The sequence below is a fragment of the Bos mutus genome, chromosome 22 (genome assembly GCF_027580195.1).
Source record: "Bos mutus isolate GX-2022 chromosome 22, NWIPB_WYAK_1.1, whole genome shotgun sequence".
In the NCBI taxonomy this organism is placed as follows: Eukaryota; Metazoa; Chordata; class Mammalia; order Artiodactyla; family Bovidae; genus Bos; species Bos mutus.
In genome coordinates, this window is record NC_091638.1 from 67,903,860 (window position 1) to 67,920,194 (window position 16,335).

The following is a 16,335-nucleotide window of genomic DNA, read 5'->3' on the forward strand; positions in this document are numbered from 1 at the left end:
ACCTATGGACACCTTATCTTTGACAAAGGAGGCAAGAATATACAATGGATTAAAGACAATCTCTTTAACAAGTGGTGCTGGGAAAACTGGTCAACCACTTGTAAAAGAATGAAACTAGAACACTTTCTAACACCATACACAAAAATAAACTCAAAATGGATTAAAGATCTCAACGTAAGACCAGAAACTATAAAACTCCTAGAGGAGAACATAGGCAAAACACTCTCCGACATACATCACAGCAGGATCCTCTATGACCCACCTCCCAGAATATTGGAAATAAAAGCAAAAATAAACAAATGGGACCTAATTAAACTGAAAAGCTTCTGTTTGTTTGTTTTTTTAACCTGATCTGGCAGTTTGTCTTTTATTGCAAGTATCCGGTCTCTCACATTTAGTGTAATGAATAATACACTTTCAATATTACTTTCAAGTCTTTCAATATTACTTTATGAGTAGAATTTGTTTTACATTGCTATTTCTTTATTTAATTAAAGTTTAAAGAAATGAGGTCTGTCATAAAAGTGTTTTAACATACTACTGAATAAACCTAATGTTCCAGAAAGAATCCTTACTCTGCCACTTACTAGCTATATGATTGGGTGAGTAATTTAACTTCTCTGAACCTCAATTTCCTGGTCTAAAAAATGTGAATAACAACACCAGTTGTTATTCACATTTTTCAGTTGGTGTTTGTGAGAAATAAATCACTGTTGAACATAAAGGGCCAGCAGAGTAAGTATACAATAAATAGATGCTAAAATACACTTTATTGAATCAAAGACTGCAGATTTATCTTACGACGTCGTGGGACTTTGGCACTGCTGAGGTCTCCTGAGGTTTGAGAACCTCTTCCTTGGTCTCTGTTTCTGGAGGGAGCAGGAAGCCAGCCAGATCCAGATGGATGTAGAAGCTTTAAATTTTTCCCCTTTTTGGTCGTACCACACAGCATGTGGGATCTTCATTTCCTAACCAGGGATTGAACCCGTGCCCCCTGCAGTGGAAGCACAGAGTCTCAACCACTGGACTTTAGGGAAGTCCCTGGAGGCTTTAAAAAGATGGTAAATGTTTGGAATAGCTGACCATGGGGACCAGAGAGGAGCTGCCCATGCAGAATTTCTTCCTTGTGACAACCATGAGACTTTCGAGGTCCTCAGAGACAGAGGGATCAAGGAGAGAGTAGGGACTTTTCTGGGCAGAACATAAAGGATCTGGCTGGTAGAGGGTGTGCAAGAGAGTGGGAGGGCTCTGGAAAAAGTAATTTGGAAGTAGAGAAAGAAGATGCTGGGAATTCCCTGATGGTCCAGGGATTGGTACTCCGAGAGGGGTTGATCCCTCCTGCACATCCCCCCACCCCCACAAGAAGGAGATGCTATGGGGTTGGCTGCCTCCTAGGAGGACTGGAGTGGAGTCAGTCTCTGACATTAAATAGTATCCTTCTGTGCAGCAGTCACATTGCTGCTGTCAAAGCAGAGAACCTTGACTTTCTCCACTATTCAGCTTTGTTTCTGTTTTGAGATCCACCATGCCTTGGGAGGGGGGTACTTAATCTCAGTAATTTTTGAGGTGTGGACTTACATCTAAGGTAGAGATGGAGGGGAAGGAAGGGCTCCCCTGGAGCCATGATGTTGGTCATTTGAGCTGGTGGCTGAGTGCCATAGCTTTGTTTGAAATAAGGAATATTACCAGGTATAAAGAGAGACATTGCATAATTATAAAGGGGTTATTTCAAGAATACATAAAAACCCTAACTGTAGGTACTCAGTAAGAGTTCCTGGATGCGTGAAGCCAAAACCAACAGAACTGAAAGGAGAAACTGAGAAAACCACAGTTCGGCGTTCCTCCGTGGGTAATTGATAGAAGTTCAGAGAACGCCAGTGAATGTGGAGAAGATCTGAACACACTCTTGACCAAGTTGACCTAATTGACCTGAGTGTGTATCCAGTCGATCAGTCGTGTCTGACTCTCTGTGACCCTGTGACTATAGCCCACCAGGCTCCTCTGTCCTGGGATTTCCCAGGACAAGAATAAGAATAAGAATTCTTCCCAGGTAAGAATACTGGAGTGGACCCGGGGATGGAACCCACGTCTCCTGAGTCTCTGGCATTGGCAGGCGGAGTCTTCACCACTGAGCCTCCTGGGAACCCCAACCTAATTGACGTTCACGGTCAAAGACAGTGCCTGTTCCCACCAGTCGGAAAGGAAGACTTTGTAATGTTACAGGGAGCACTGACTCCTAGAAGGGTCATGCCTCAATAGTCAGGAATAATAAGCTCCTGGCTAAAGGCTGTTCTGTTTCCACCTAACAGATCCCTGGTACAAAATATATAAAGTATTAAATATTTATTATATATAAATATATATTTATATAAATTTATTTATATGTATTTATATATATGTACTCTTGCCTGGAAAATCCCACGGATGGAGGAGCCTGGTAGGCTGCAGTCCATGGGGTCGCCAAGAGTCAGACACGACTGAGCGACTTCACTTTCACTTTTCACTTTCATGCATTGGAGAAGGAAATGGCAACCCACTCCAGTGTTCTTGCCTGGAGAATCCCAGGGATGGGGGAGCCTGGTGGGCTGCTGTCTATGGGGTCGCACAGAGTCGGACACAACTGAAGCGACTTAGCAGCAACAGCAGCAGCAAAGCATTATATATATATTTAGGCTTTGTCCTAGTTCCTGGCACAGAGTTCCTAAAACCCTTGGAATGTCCTGAGTAATACGGATGTCTTTTGTTATTCATAAGTCCTTTTCAACCATAGCCAAATTTGTGCTGCTACTGCTGCTAAGTCACTTCAGTCGTGTCTGACTCTGTGCAACACCATAGACGGCAGCCCACCGGGCTCCCCCGTCCCTGGGATTCTCCAGGCAAGAATGCTGGAGTGGGTTGCCATTTCCTTCTCCAGTGCATGAAAGTGAAAAGTGAAAGTGAAGTCGCTCAGTCGTGTCTGACTCTTAGCGACCCCATGGACTGCAGCCTTCCAGGCTCCTCCATCCATGGGATTCTCCAGGCAAGAGTATTGGAGTGGGGTGCCATTGCCTTCTAATGAGGTTATTATCGGTGGGCTCCTAAATAACTTCAGAATAGAGCAGGTAGCCTGAGAAACTACCCTTGTGATTGGTGGATGGAATTTTTAGCCCCCTGCCCCAACCTTGAAGGTGAAGAGCGGGAATAGAGATTCAGTTCAATCACCAATGGCCAATGACTTAATCAATCACACTTACATGGTGAAACCTCCATAAAAACTCCTAAACAGGGTATGGAGTGCTTCCGGGGTGGTGAACACCCAGTGCTGGGAAGGTGGAATGCCCAGAAAGGGCATGGAAGTCTGTACTCACCCCTCTACTTCACCTTCTCTTCCATTTGGTGGTTACTAAGGTATACCCTTTGGGCTTCCCCGGTGGCTCAGAGGTTAAAGTGTCTGCCTGCAATTCGGGAGACCTGGGTTCTATCCCTAGGTGGGGAAGATCCTTGGGTCGGGAAGATCCCCTGGAGAAGGAAATGGCAACCCACTCCAGTATTCTTGCCTGGAGAATCCCATGGATGGAGAAGGCAATGGCACCCCACTCCAGTACTCTTGCATGGAAAATTCCATGGATGGAGGAGCCTGGTAGGCTGCAGTCCATGGGATCACTAAGAGTTGGACACGACTGAGCGACTTCACTTTCACTTTTCACTTTCATGCATTGAAGAAGGAAATGGCAACCCACTCCAGTGTTCTTGCCTGGAGAATCCCAGGAACGGGGGAGCCTGATGGGCTGCTGTCTGTGGGGTCGCACAGAGTCGGACACGACTGACGCGACTTAGCAGCAGCAAGGTATACCCTTTATAATACAACATTTCCCTGGGCTCTGTGAGTTGTTCTGCTGAATTACGGAACCTGAGGGAAGAGGGTCATCTATAGATAGTGTTAGAATTGAAATGAATAGTTGGACACCCAGTTGGTATCAGAGAATTGCTTAGTGTGACAGGAAAAAAAACCTTCAAAATCTCAAAGCAAGATCCAAAGTACCAAATCATTTCAAAGTAATTTAAATGTGTCCTAGAATACAACTCAAAACTATTTGTAGGAATACAAGGATATCCTAGCACACAAAAAACTGAAATTCATCAGGCCTGATACCAGCAAAAGGTTACAAATATGCAAAAGTGTAGGAAAATATGACCCAATAATGAAAAGGAAAATTAATTAATTAAAACTGCCCCAAAGGGATTTCCCTAGTGGTCCACTGGTGAGAAATCTGCCTGCCAATGCACAGAATATGTTCCGTCCCTGGTCCGAGAAGATCCCACATGCTGAGGGGCGACTAAGCCCACGAGTCACAGCTGCTGAAGCCCGCACAGCTAGAGTCTGTGCTGCAGAACAAGAGAAGTGACCACAATGAGGAGCCCGCACACTGCAGCTGGAGAGTAGCCCCTGCTGGCTGCAATTAGCGAAAGCCTGAGCGCTGCAGCAAGACCCAGGGCAGCCAAAAATAAATCAGTACAAGAAAATCCATTTAAAAATAAAACACACACAGAAAAAAACAAGTGAAAAGTCCTGCCCTGCCACTTCTGCACGGCGTCTTCCCTTCTCTGGACTTCAATCCACTCATTTGTAAAATGAGAATCAGTGTCATACGGGGTTGTTTTGAGAGATTTAAATGAGATTCATTCACATGAAGGGTCATGTTCTAAGCCCTCCACAGAGGCGAGATAGTATTCCTAGGGGAGAGGCATCTGGCCCCTGCTGCGCCTGTGGAAGCCCACCTGGTCCCTCCGGGTGCATCTTGGGCCTCCCCACACTGAGAGCAGGACCACTCCAGGTCTACCAGCTCCTGGTGGCTGGGGGAAGCCTTCTCCGGTGCCCTGATCCCTGCTGATGCCTGGGGACTCTGTGAAACCTCTCACATCGACTCTTGGGCTCCCATTGGCCATTATCCTTGCAGACACACTTGACCCAGCTCCAGCCAGCCCAGAAGCATAGCGCAGGCGCCCAGGCTGTGAGCAACCCAGGCTCTCCGGGTTCTCTTTTCATTTCCACACCTCAGCCAGGGTGTGGCCCAGTGGGAACTGGGACATAGGTTCTTCCTGGGTACACCCCACTTCTCTGCTCCTTTCCGAAGCCTCTGCTGCGCCTCCCTTGTCCCCCGCTTTCATTATCCCCCTTGGGGAGGGTGGGACGTTGATGGGCTCAGTAGCTGAGCAGTCGTTCTTCCAAATCTATTGTTCATTACTCGGAAACCAGCATCATGGCTCCTTTTGTTCCACTGTGTCCTGAGTCAGTGACTAGACAGGGAGTGTCTCCAGATGAAAGGAAGTGTGTGTGTTTGTGCGTGTATTTGACCTGTGACCCTCTTCTGGATGCCTCTGAGGAGGAGCAGTGGAATGGCGCTGACACTTGCTCCTGGGCCTTGGCTGGACTGGAGAGAGACTGGGGGTGTAGAGAGGCCAGAATGCGGGGAGGAACTGAGAAGCTGGGCCGGGGGCAGTGCGCTGAGTACAGGCAAGCAAACTAAGCCGGAGAAAGCGGAATGAACTTAGTCCCGAGTGCCCATGGGCTCTGCTCTGGAAGGAGGGGTGGATGCAGGAGATAGCTGGGGCTGGTGGAGGGGGACTCTGAGTTTGGGAGTTGGGAGGCCGGTGGATGGGCCTGTCTTGCTACTGCTTGTTTGTGAATGCCAGCGAAGGAGCAGGATTTTCTTTCCTTCTTTGCCAAGATCTGAACAGCGTGAAGCTCTAGGATTGCCCTGGACCTACGGCTGCTCCTAGCCCCAAGTCAGAGCATCTCGCGTCGCACCACCCGAGCCAGCCCCATAGCCCTGGCTTTTATGTGGCTACCTTCTCTGGGACCACCTTTCCAAGGGTCTCGAACCTGGAAATCCGCAATGATCCAGAAAGGCCAGAAGGGCTGGGTGGGTGGAGGTATCACTGTCAAAATGGAACTTTTTAATTTCTCCCTTTAAAATGTCAATTCCACCAGAGCTGGAGCTTGTCTTGCTCACTGCTCTGTCCCACGTGCATTATGGGTACATAGTAAATACCTTGCTTGGGTCAAGATCTGAGGGGATTCCCCAGGGTGGGGAGCCTAGTGCCTTCTTTGAGGCTCCATAAGCAGAAGGCTGACAATCTCACGGAGGACAGAGGGAGACAGATTTTGACCCTAGTCACAAAGGACCTTGAAAACCCAGAGCTGCTGTGAGCTTGCTATCGCCTGAGCTGACCACATGGAAGCTAGAGTTAGGCGGGGCAGGAAGGTGACTTGCTTCAAGGCAGACCCGAAGGGCCCCTGTGGGTCTTTCCAGCCACTGCATCTGGGACTGGGCTCCCGAGCCAAAGGTTCCTGCAACAAGATGTCAGCTCCTGAGTCAGACAGAACTGGGTTTAAATCCTGGCTCCTCTATTGAGCTGTGTGACCTTGGGCAGGTTACCCAGTGTCTCTGAGCCTATTACTAAATCTGTAATACAGCCATCCTAGTGATACAACGTTTGCCTCAAAGGCTGGCTGTAAGCACCAGATTCAAAGCTTCAGCCTCCTACAGCATTTAGCTCAACAACTGGCTCACCGCCAAAGCTCAGCAAACATTAGCTATTGTTACTGTGCCGGGGAAGGGAGAGGCGGTGGCTGTGGGGGGAGCTGGTGCTCCCAGCCCAGTAAACTAGGACAGATCACACAAGAAGCAAATTAATGGGTGGGTGGCCAGAAAGGGACACAGCAGTGCCCTCATTAAACACTCGAGTGCACTCTTCTAGTTTGATAGAATTTTTAAAAAGTTGTTATCATGTATGTATGTACAGCTGTGCTGGTTCTCTGCTGCTCTTGGCAGGCTTTCTCTAGCTGTGCTGATCAGGGGCTACTCTTCGTGGCGGCGCGCAGGCTTCTCCTTGTGGTGGCTTCTCTTGCGGAGCCCGGGCTTCAGTGTGTCGGCTTCAGTGGCTGCAGCATAAGGGCTGGGTAGTTACGGCTCCCAGGCTCTAGAGCACAGGCTCAGTGGTTGCAGTGCAAGGGCTTAGTTGCCCACGGAATGTGGAATCTTCCTGGACCAGAGATTGAACCCGTGCCTGCTTCAGGCAGATTCCCATCCCCTAAACCACCAGGGAAGTCCAAGTTTGATGGAATTTTGATTCACACTCTTCCAAGTCATCTCTGGCAGGACAATATTCAGATATAGGGAAAGTGCCATTTTTAGGAGATTGATAGAGACAGATGTGCTTCCCAGTTGGTAAAGAATCTGCCTGCCAGTGCAGGAGATGCAAGAGATGTGGGTTCCATCCCTGGGTCAGGAAGATCCTCTGGAGGAGGAAATGGCAACCCACTGCAGTATTCTTGTCTGGGAAATTCCATGGAGAGAGGAGCCTGGAGGGCTATAGTCCATGCGGTTGCAGAGTCTGAGCACAAACACATCGAGACAGATACTAAATCCATAACCGGTGCAGAGATTTCTCAAACATGTCAGAGAACCGACAGAGAGCTTAGTTCTAAGTCCTTTAGCTAAGCAGGGAGGTCAAGGATTAGTTTTATTCTTCCTCTTCTCTGTTAGAACGATCTGCTCCAACAAAAGAACTATTTAGATTGTTTTATAGCCAATTTTACATTGTTTTTTTATTAAACTCTGTTAATACAAAGTGCATTTGTAGAAACAACTTTTATCAACAATGACAATAAAGTTGTAATTCTTATTCAGCAAATGTAATTAGCATTAGGCCAACATTTAAAAATTCTCAGACCCCTAACTCAACACTGTAAAGCAACTATACTCCGATTAAAAAATGTTTTCAGAAGAAGTTTAAAACACTGATTTTGAGACTCCCATTTGGAACTAAACCCACAAGAGAGGCTGAATTAGTCCTAAAATGAACTCAGTACTCCTATGGCTCCCACTTCTGCTGGAACTAACAGCAGAAGCAGAAGCAAACCCTTGTACCTTAGCCTGCATATACCTAGAGCTCTGTCTTGCTCTGGGCCCTGCCACACCTGGCAGCCTTCCAGGCACTCAGTGAATGGAACCGAGGAGAATTCCTGAGTGCAGCATATGCTCAGGTCTAAATGCGAACAATAGCCACCAGGTACGGCACCTTTTTTCATGGTGGGGGGTACAGGGTGCAATAACTGCAGTCCACTGTGTGACTATACCACAGTTCCTTTACCCATTCACTTGTTGATAAATACTTAGGTAGTTTACAGCTTTTCATACTAGGAAAAAGCTATAAATATCCTTGCACTTTGGGGGAATGTATTTTAAAATTTTTATTTTGGGAAAGCACATAGGAGAGAAAGAGCCAGTCAGGGGCAAACGCAGACTCAACTTTATAGACGCCAGTTTCCCAAAGTGGTTCTGCCCTTTCCCCTTCCCACCAGCAAGAGTCCCAGTTGCTCCACATGAGCTCATTTGATATTTTAGCTTGATTTGATTCTAGTACATGTGAAGTGGTACCTTATTATAGTTTTAATTTACGCATCTTTGATGACTCTTTTTTTTTTTGGCTTTGCTGGATCTTCGCTCCCCTACCGGGAATGGATCCTGGGCCCTTGGCAGCAAAAACACAGAGTCCTAACCACTGGGATGCCAGGAAATTCTCTTTGATGACTATGATAAACATCTTTTATGTGTTTATTGCTTATCTATTTGTGCGTCTTTAACTTCTTTTTTATTTTATATTGGAGTATAGTTGATCAACAATGTTGTGTTAGTTTCAGGTGTGGAGCAAAGTGACTCCCTTATACATATATGTGTATCTATTCTTTTTCAAATTCTTTTCCCATTTAGGTTATTACCAAGTATTGAGCAGGGTTCCCTGTGCTGTACAGTTTAAGTACTTGTTGGTTATCTATTTTAAATACAGCAGTGTGTACACGTCGATCCCAAACTCCCAATATCCTGCGTATATCTCTCTTTTGTGTGAAGTTTCTTTTCAAATCTTTTGCTTGTTTTTTTTATCAATTCAGTTGCTCAGTCGTGTCCAACTCTTTGTGACCCCATGAATCGCAGCACGCCAGGCCTCCCTGTCCATCACCAACTCCCAGAGTCCACCCAAACCCACGTCCATCAAGTCAATGATGCCATCCAACCATCTCATCCTCTGTTGTCCCCTTCTCCTCCTGCCCTCAATCTTTCTCAGCATTGGGGTCTTTTCCAATGAGTCAGCTCTTCGCATCAGGTGGCCAAAGTATTGGAGTTTCAGCTTCAACATCAGTCCTTCCAATGAACACCCAGGACTGATCTCCTTTACAATGGACTGGTTGGATCTCCTTGCAGTCCAAGGGACTCTCAAGAGTCTTCTCCAACACCACAGTTCAAAAGCATCAATTCTTCAACACTCAGCTTTCTTCACAGTCCAATTCTCATATCCATACGTGACCACTGGAAAAACCATAGTTTTAACTAGACAGACCTTTGTTGGCAAAGTAATGTCTCTGCTTTTGAATATGCTGTCTAGGTTGGTCATAACTTTCCTTCCAAGGAGTAAGCATCTTTTAATTTCATGGCTGCAGTCACCATCTGCAGTGATTTTGGAGCCCAGAAAAATAAAGTCAGCCACTGTTTCCCCATCTATTTCCCATGAAGTGATGGGACCGGATGCCATGATCTTCGTTTTCTGAATGTTGAGCTTTAAGACAACTTTTTCACCCTCCTCTTTCATTTTCATCAAGAGACTCTTTAGTTCTTCTTCACTTTCTGCCATAAGGGTGGTGTCATCTGCATATCTGAGGTTATTGGTATTTCTCCCGGGAATCTTGATTCCAGCTTGTGCTTCTTCCAGCCCAGCATTTCTCATGATGTACTCTGCATATAAGTTAAATAAGCAGGGTGACAATATACAGCCTTGACATATTCCTTTTCCTATTTGGAACCAGTCTGTTGTTCCATGTTTGGTTCTAACTGTTGCTTCCTGACCTGCATACAGGTTTCTCAAGAGGCAGGTCAGGCAGTCTGGTATTCCCATCTCTTTCAGAATTTTCCGCAGTTTATTGTGATCCACACAGTCAAAGGCTTTGGCATAGTCAATAAAGCAGAAATAGATGTTTTTCTGGAACTCTCTTGCTTTTTCCATGATCCAGCAGATGTTGGCAATTTGATCTCTGGTTCTTCTGCCTTTTCTAAAACCAGCTTGAACATCTGGAAGTTCACAGTTCACGTATTGCTGAAGCCTGGCTTGGAGAATTTTGAGCATTACTTTACTAGCGTGTGAGATGAGTGCAGTTGTGCCGAATGCTTTTTCTGCATCTATTGAGATGATCATATTAAACATACACATTTAACTTAATAAAGCCTTTTTGAAAACACGTATTTATTTGGCTGTGCCAGGTCTTAGAACACACAGGATCTTTGATCTTTCTTGTGATACGTGGAATCTAGGTTCCCTGACCAGGGATCGGACCCAAGCCCCCTACATTGGGAGCTCGGAGTCACCCACTGGACCACCACAGAAGTCCCCACTATGTCTCTCTCTTTCAGTCTTTTTTAAAAAAGATTTATTTATTTGCTTATTTATTTATTTTGCTGCGCTGGGTCGTCATTGCTGTGAGGGCTGTCTCTTGTATCACTGCGAGGGCTCCTCACTGCGGTGACTCTTCTCGTTGCAGAGCAGAGGCCTAGGGCATGCAGGCTTCAGGAGTTGAGGCACGTGGGCTCAGTCATTGTGGAGCACAAGCTTAATTGACCAGCAGCACGTGGGATCTTCCTGGACCAGGGATTGAACCTGTGTCCTCCTCATTGGCTGGTGGACTCTTAACCACTGGACCACCAGGGAAGCACCACTGTCTTTTGATATATTACCTCTCCTCTACATTTTCCATATGTTCTTTCTGTGACTTATTAATAAAATAACTAGAAAATATTTGCAACACGAATACCTGAAAAAGTACCTGTATCCAGAATATATAAAGAATCCCTACATATCTTCACGACCCAGATAATCATGATGGTGTGATCACTCACCTAGAGCCAGACATCCTGGAATGTGAAGTCAAGTGGGCCTTAGGAAGCATCATTATGAACAAAGCTAGTGGAGATAATGGAATTCCAGTTCAGCTATTTCAAATCCTGAAAGATGACGCTGTGAAAGTGCTGTACTCAATATGCCAGCAAATATGGAAAACTCAGCAGTGGCCACAGGACTGGAAAAGGTCGGTTTTCATTCCAATCCCAAAGAAAGCCAATGCCAAAGAATGCTCAAACTACCGCACAACTCTCAGAAAAGTAGTAATAGAAAGGAACTTCCTCAACCTAATTAAAAGCCTCTAGAGAAAAACCTGCAGCAAACGTGTTGCTTAATGGTGGAAGAGAATGCTTTCCTCCTAAGATTTGGGAAAAGGACTGGGATGTTCATTTCTACCACTTTTATTCAGACTTGTACTGCAGGTTCCACCCAGTACAATAAAGTAAAAAAAAAAAAAAAGGAAAAAAGAAGAGATTAAAAGGCATTCTGCTATATGAATTGGAAAGGAAAAAGCAAAGATGCTTTTATTATAAAAAATATGATCATCTATGTAGAAAATCCTAAGAAATTTACCCTCTACTCACACACACAAAAAAGTTACAAGAACTAAAATGGGAGTTCAGCAAGGTTGCAGGATGCAATTTCCAACAATAAATTTCTATATACTAGCAATAAGCAATCATAAATTTAAAATTTAAAAACAATTAAAATATCATAAAATATTGAAAACTTAGGGATAAATTTGACAAAATATGTGTAAGGCCTATACACTGAAAACTACAAAACAATGCGTGAAGAAATTAAAGAAAACTAAGTAAGGCTAGATATACACCTGAGATCATGGCTGAGAAAGCTGATATTAAGATGTCCATGCTCTGCGAAGTGTAGAAATTAACAAGCTGTATCCTAACACTTATACGAAAATGGAAGGGATTTTAAAGAAAAGAAGAGGAAAGTTGAAGGATTATAGTATCTAATTTCCAGATATAATGCAAAAGAAAAAAAAAGAACAAAAATAAAATCAAGGACCTTCCTTCATAGTCCAGTGGTTAAGACTCCATGCTTTCACTGCAGGTGGTACAGGCCGAGTCTCCCGGCCAACAGGAAACAAAAAAGATGTATTATAATGCTACAGTAATTGAGACTTTGTGGTATCAGCATAAAATAAACATATATCGATACAAACAACAGAACAGAGAGTCCAAAAGTACACCCGTACATATATGGTCAGTTGGTGCCAAAGTAATTCAATGGAGAAAGAATAATTTTTTTCAAGAAGTGGTGTTGAAACAATTCAATAATTGTGTGGAAAACAGGAAAAGAAAAGAAAGAAGCAAGCTCTTACTCAATACCATGTGCAAAAGTTAACTCTAAATGGATTATAGACCCAAATGTAAGAGCTCAAGCTATAAGGCTTCTAGAAAAAAATTGAAGAAAATCACAGTGGCCTTGAGTTTGGGAAAGATTTTTTTTTTTTTTTAAATTATCGAAGGGCTTCCCTGGTAGCTCAGTGGTAAAGTGAAGGAGACGTAGGTTTGACCCCTGATAGGGGAGGATCCCATGTGCTGTGAAGCAGCTGCGCGTCTGGGCCACAACCTCTAAGGCTGTGCCTAGAGCCCAGGACCCGCAGCTACTGACCCCACGCGCCGCAGCAACCGCTGAAGCCCTGGAGTCCCAGAGCCCGCGCCCCACAGCCAGAAAAACCACCACAGTGAGGAGCTGGCGCAGCACTAGAGAGAAGCCCCCGCTTGCCGCAGCGAGAGAAAAGCCTGCGGAGCAATGAAGACCCAGCACGGTCAAAGTAAATAAATAAAAAATTTAAAACTCTTTAAAATTATTGAAGTGTAACAACATAACATTAGTCTCAGGCGTACAGCATATTTGATATTTTTAGAGATTTTACACTATACAGAGTCATTATAAAATAGTAACTATAGTCTGTGCTATGTATTACATCCTTGTGCCTTATTTATAAGTAGCAGCTTGTATTTCTTAATCCCCTTCACCTATTTTGCCCCTCCTCCCACTCCCTCCCCTCTAGTAACCACTAGTTTGTTCTCTGTATCTATTGCCAACATCCGCTGGATCATGGAAAAAGCAAGAGAGTTCCAGAAAAACATCTATTTCTGCTTTATTGACTATGCCAAAGCTTTTGACTGTGTGGATCACAATAAACTGCGGAAAATTCTTCAAGAGATGGGAATACCAGACCACCTGACCTGCCTCTTGAGAAATTTGTATGCAGGTCAGGAAGCAACAGTTAGAACTGGACATGGGACAACAGACTGGTTCCAAATAGGAAAAGGAGTTCGTCAAGGCTGTATATTGTCACCCTGTTTATTTAACTTATATGCAGAGTACATCATGAGAAATGCTGGACTGGAAGAAACACAAGCTGGAATCAAGATTGCCAGGAGAAATATCAATAACCTCAGATATGCAGATGACACCACCCTTATGGCAGAAAGTGAAGAGGAACTAAAAAGCCTCTTGATGAAAGTGAAAGTGGAGAGTGAAAAAGTTGGCTTAAAGTTCAACATTCAGAAAACGAAGATCATGGCATCCGGTCCCATCACTTCATGGGAAATAGATGGGGAAACAGTGGAAACAGTGGCTGACTTTATTTTTCTGGGCTCCAAAATCACTGCAGATGGTGACTGCAGCCATGAAATTAAAAGATGCTTACTCCTTGGAAGGAAAGTTATGGCCAACTTTGATAGCATATTCAAAAGCAGAGACATTACTTTGCCAACAAAGGTCCGTCTAGTCAAGGCTATGGTTTTTCCTGTGGTCATGTATGGATGTGAGAGTTGGACTGTGAAGAAGGCTGAGTGCCGAAGAATTGATGCTTTTGAACTGTGGTGTTGGAGAAGACTCTTGAGAGTCCCTTGGACTGCAAGGAGATCCAACCAGTCCATTCTGAAGGAGATCAGCCCTGGGATTTCTTTGGAAGGAATGATGCTGAGGCTGAAACTCCAGTACTTTGACCACCTCATGCGAAGAGTTGACTCATTGGAAAAGACTCTGATGCTGGGAGGGATTGAGGGCAGGAGGAGAAGGGGACGACAGAGGATGCGATGGCTGGATGGCATCACTGACTCAATGGACGTCAGTCTGAGTGAACTCCGGGAGTTGGTGATGGACGGGGAGGCCTGGCGTGCTGTGATTCACGGGGTCGCAAAGGGTCGGATACGACTGAGCGACTGATCTGATCTGATCTGATCTGATCTAATTTGTTCATTTGTCCCATTTCTTAGATTCTACACGTAAGTGAGAACATACGGTATTTGCCTTTGTCTGACCTACTTCACTAAGCGTCATACCCTCTATGTCCATCCATGTTGTTGCAAATAGTAAGATCTCATTCCTTGTGATGGCTGAGTAATATTCCATTATATATCACATCTTCTTTATCCATTCATCTGTAGATGGGCTAAGATTTTTTAAACATGATACAAAAGACATGTAGTACAAAAGAAAAAATTGGACTTAAGCAAAATTAAAATATCTTTATTCTGCTCAACTGGTAAAGAGTCAACTGCAATGCAGGAAACTTGGGTTCGATCCCTGGGTTGGGAAGATCCCTTGGAGAAGGGAACGCCTACCTACTCCAGTATTCTGGCCTGGAGAATTCCATGGGCTGTATAGTCCGTGGGGTCGCAGAGTTGGACACGACTGAGCAAGTTTCACTTTCACTATTCTGCAAATAATACTGTTTTAAAAATGAAAAAGCAAGATACAGACTGAGAGAGAATATTTGCAAAACATAAACTCAACAAAGGACTTGTATTTAGAATATAGAAAGCCACATATAGTTCAAAAAGATCACCAAATTTTTTAAAAAGGCAAATATTTGAATAGATACTTCACTAAATAAGATACACGGATAACAAATAAGCACATGAAAAGATTCTCAGAAAACCTCTGGCAAGAAGTCTACAGAGAAATAGAAAGTGCAAATAATGTAATGAATGAAAAGGGACACATAACTATACTTACAGCAGATACTAAAAAGATAAGAAAGTCATCATCAACTTAATGCCAAGAGATTTTAAAACTTAGGTAGAATAAATTCCTAGAAAAACCACAACTTTTCAAAATCAACTCAGGAGAAGTCAAAATAGCCCTATAAATACTAATACAATTTTGATACCTAAATTAGACAAGGCCCCCCAAAAGGAAAACTACAGCCACTTAATTTACAAATGTAGTTGCAAAACCTCCTCCTAAAATGTCAAAAAATCAAATTTAACAGTGTAACGCACTGTGATGCAGCTAGGTGAATCCCAAGAATGCAGGATAGTTTAGTATTAGGAAATCTATGTCATACTCTGCACTTATAGATAAAGGAGAAAAATCATATGATCTCCATAGATACCAGAAAAAAATTTAATAAAAATCAACAGCCAGGGAATTCCCTGGGGCTCTAGTGGTTATGGACTCGGTGGTTTCACTGCTGGGACTGGGTTGAATCCCTAATTGGGGAACTAAGAGTCATGAGCCCCACAGTGTGGCCAAAAAAAAAAAAAAAATCAACACCCATTTATCACAAACACCTTAAACTAGAACTAGAAAGGAGCTTTCTTAACTTGATAATAGATATGTACAACAACAACAGAAAATCCCAAAATGGAATATGACCTGAGAACAAAAACTATACAAATATACTCTATATTTAATCACATTATTGGTGGTAGAGTTAGTATCGTTACCGCGAGTGTTTTGTCTACAGGATGAGACAGACCAAATGAACAACTGATTGAGAACTGAGAATTTTTTTGTAGTAAAATATACATAATATAAAATTTACCATTTTAACTACTTTTAAGTGTACCATTCAGTGACACTAAGTACATTCACGTTATTGTACCACCGTGACCACCATCCATCTCCAGAATGTTCATCGCCAACATAAACTCTACATCCATTAAATACTAACACCACATTGCTCCCCGCCCCACTGACCAACCACTGAGAACCATTATTCTACTTCCTGCCCCTATGAATGTGACTATTCTGGGTACCTCAAATACGTGGAATTGTGCAGTATTTGTCCTTTGGTGTCTGCCTTAGGGACTTCCCTATAGCTCAGTCGGTAAAGAATCTGCCTGCAATGCAGGAGACCCAGGTTCCATTCCTGGGTCAGGAAGATCCCCTGGAGAAGGAAATGGCAATCCACTCCAGTATTCTTGCCTGGAGAATCCCATGGACAGAAGAGCCTGGTGGGCTACAGTCCATGGGGTTACAAAGAGTCAGATATGATGAAGTGATTAACACACACACTATGTCACTTAGCCTAATGTCTTCAATGTTCATCCATATTGCAGCATATGTCAGAATTTCACTCCCTTTTAAGGCTGAATGAGATACACACACACACACACACACACACACACACACACATAT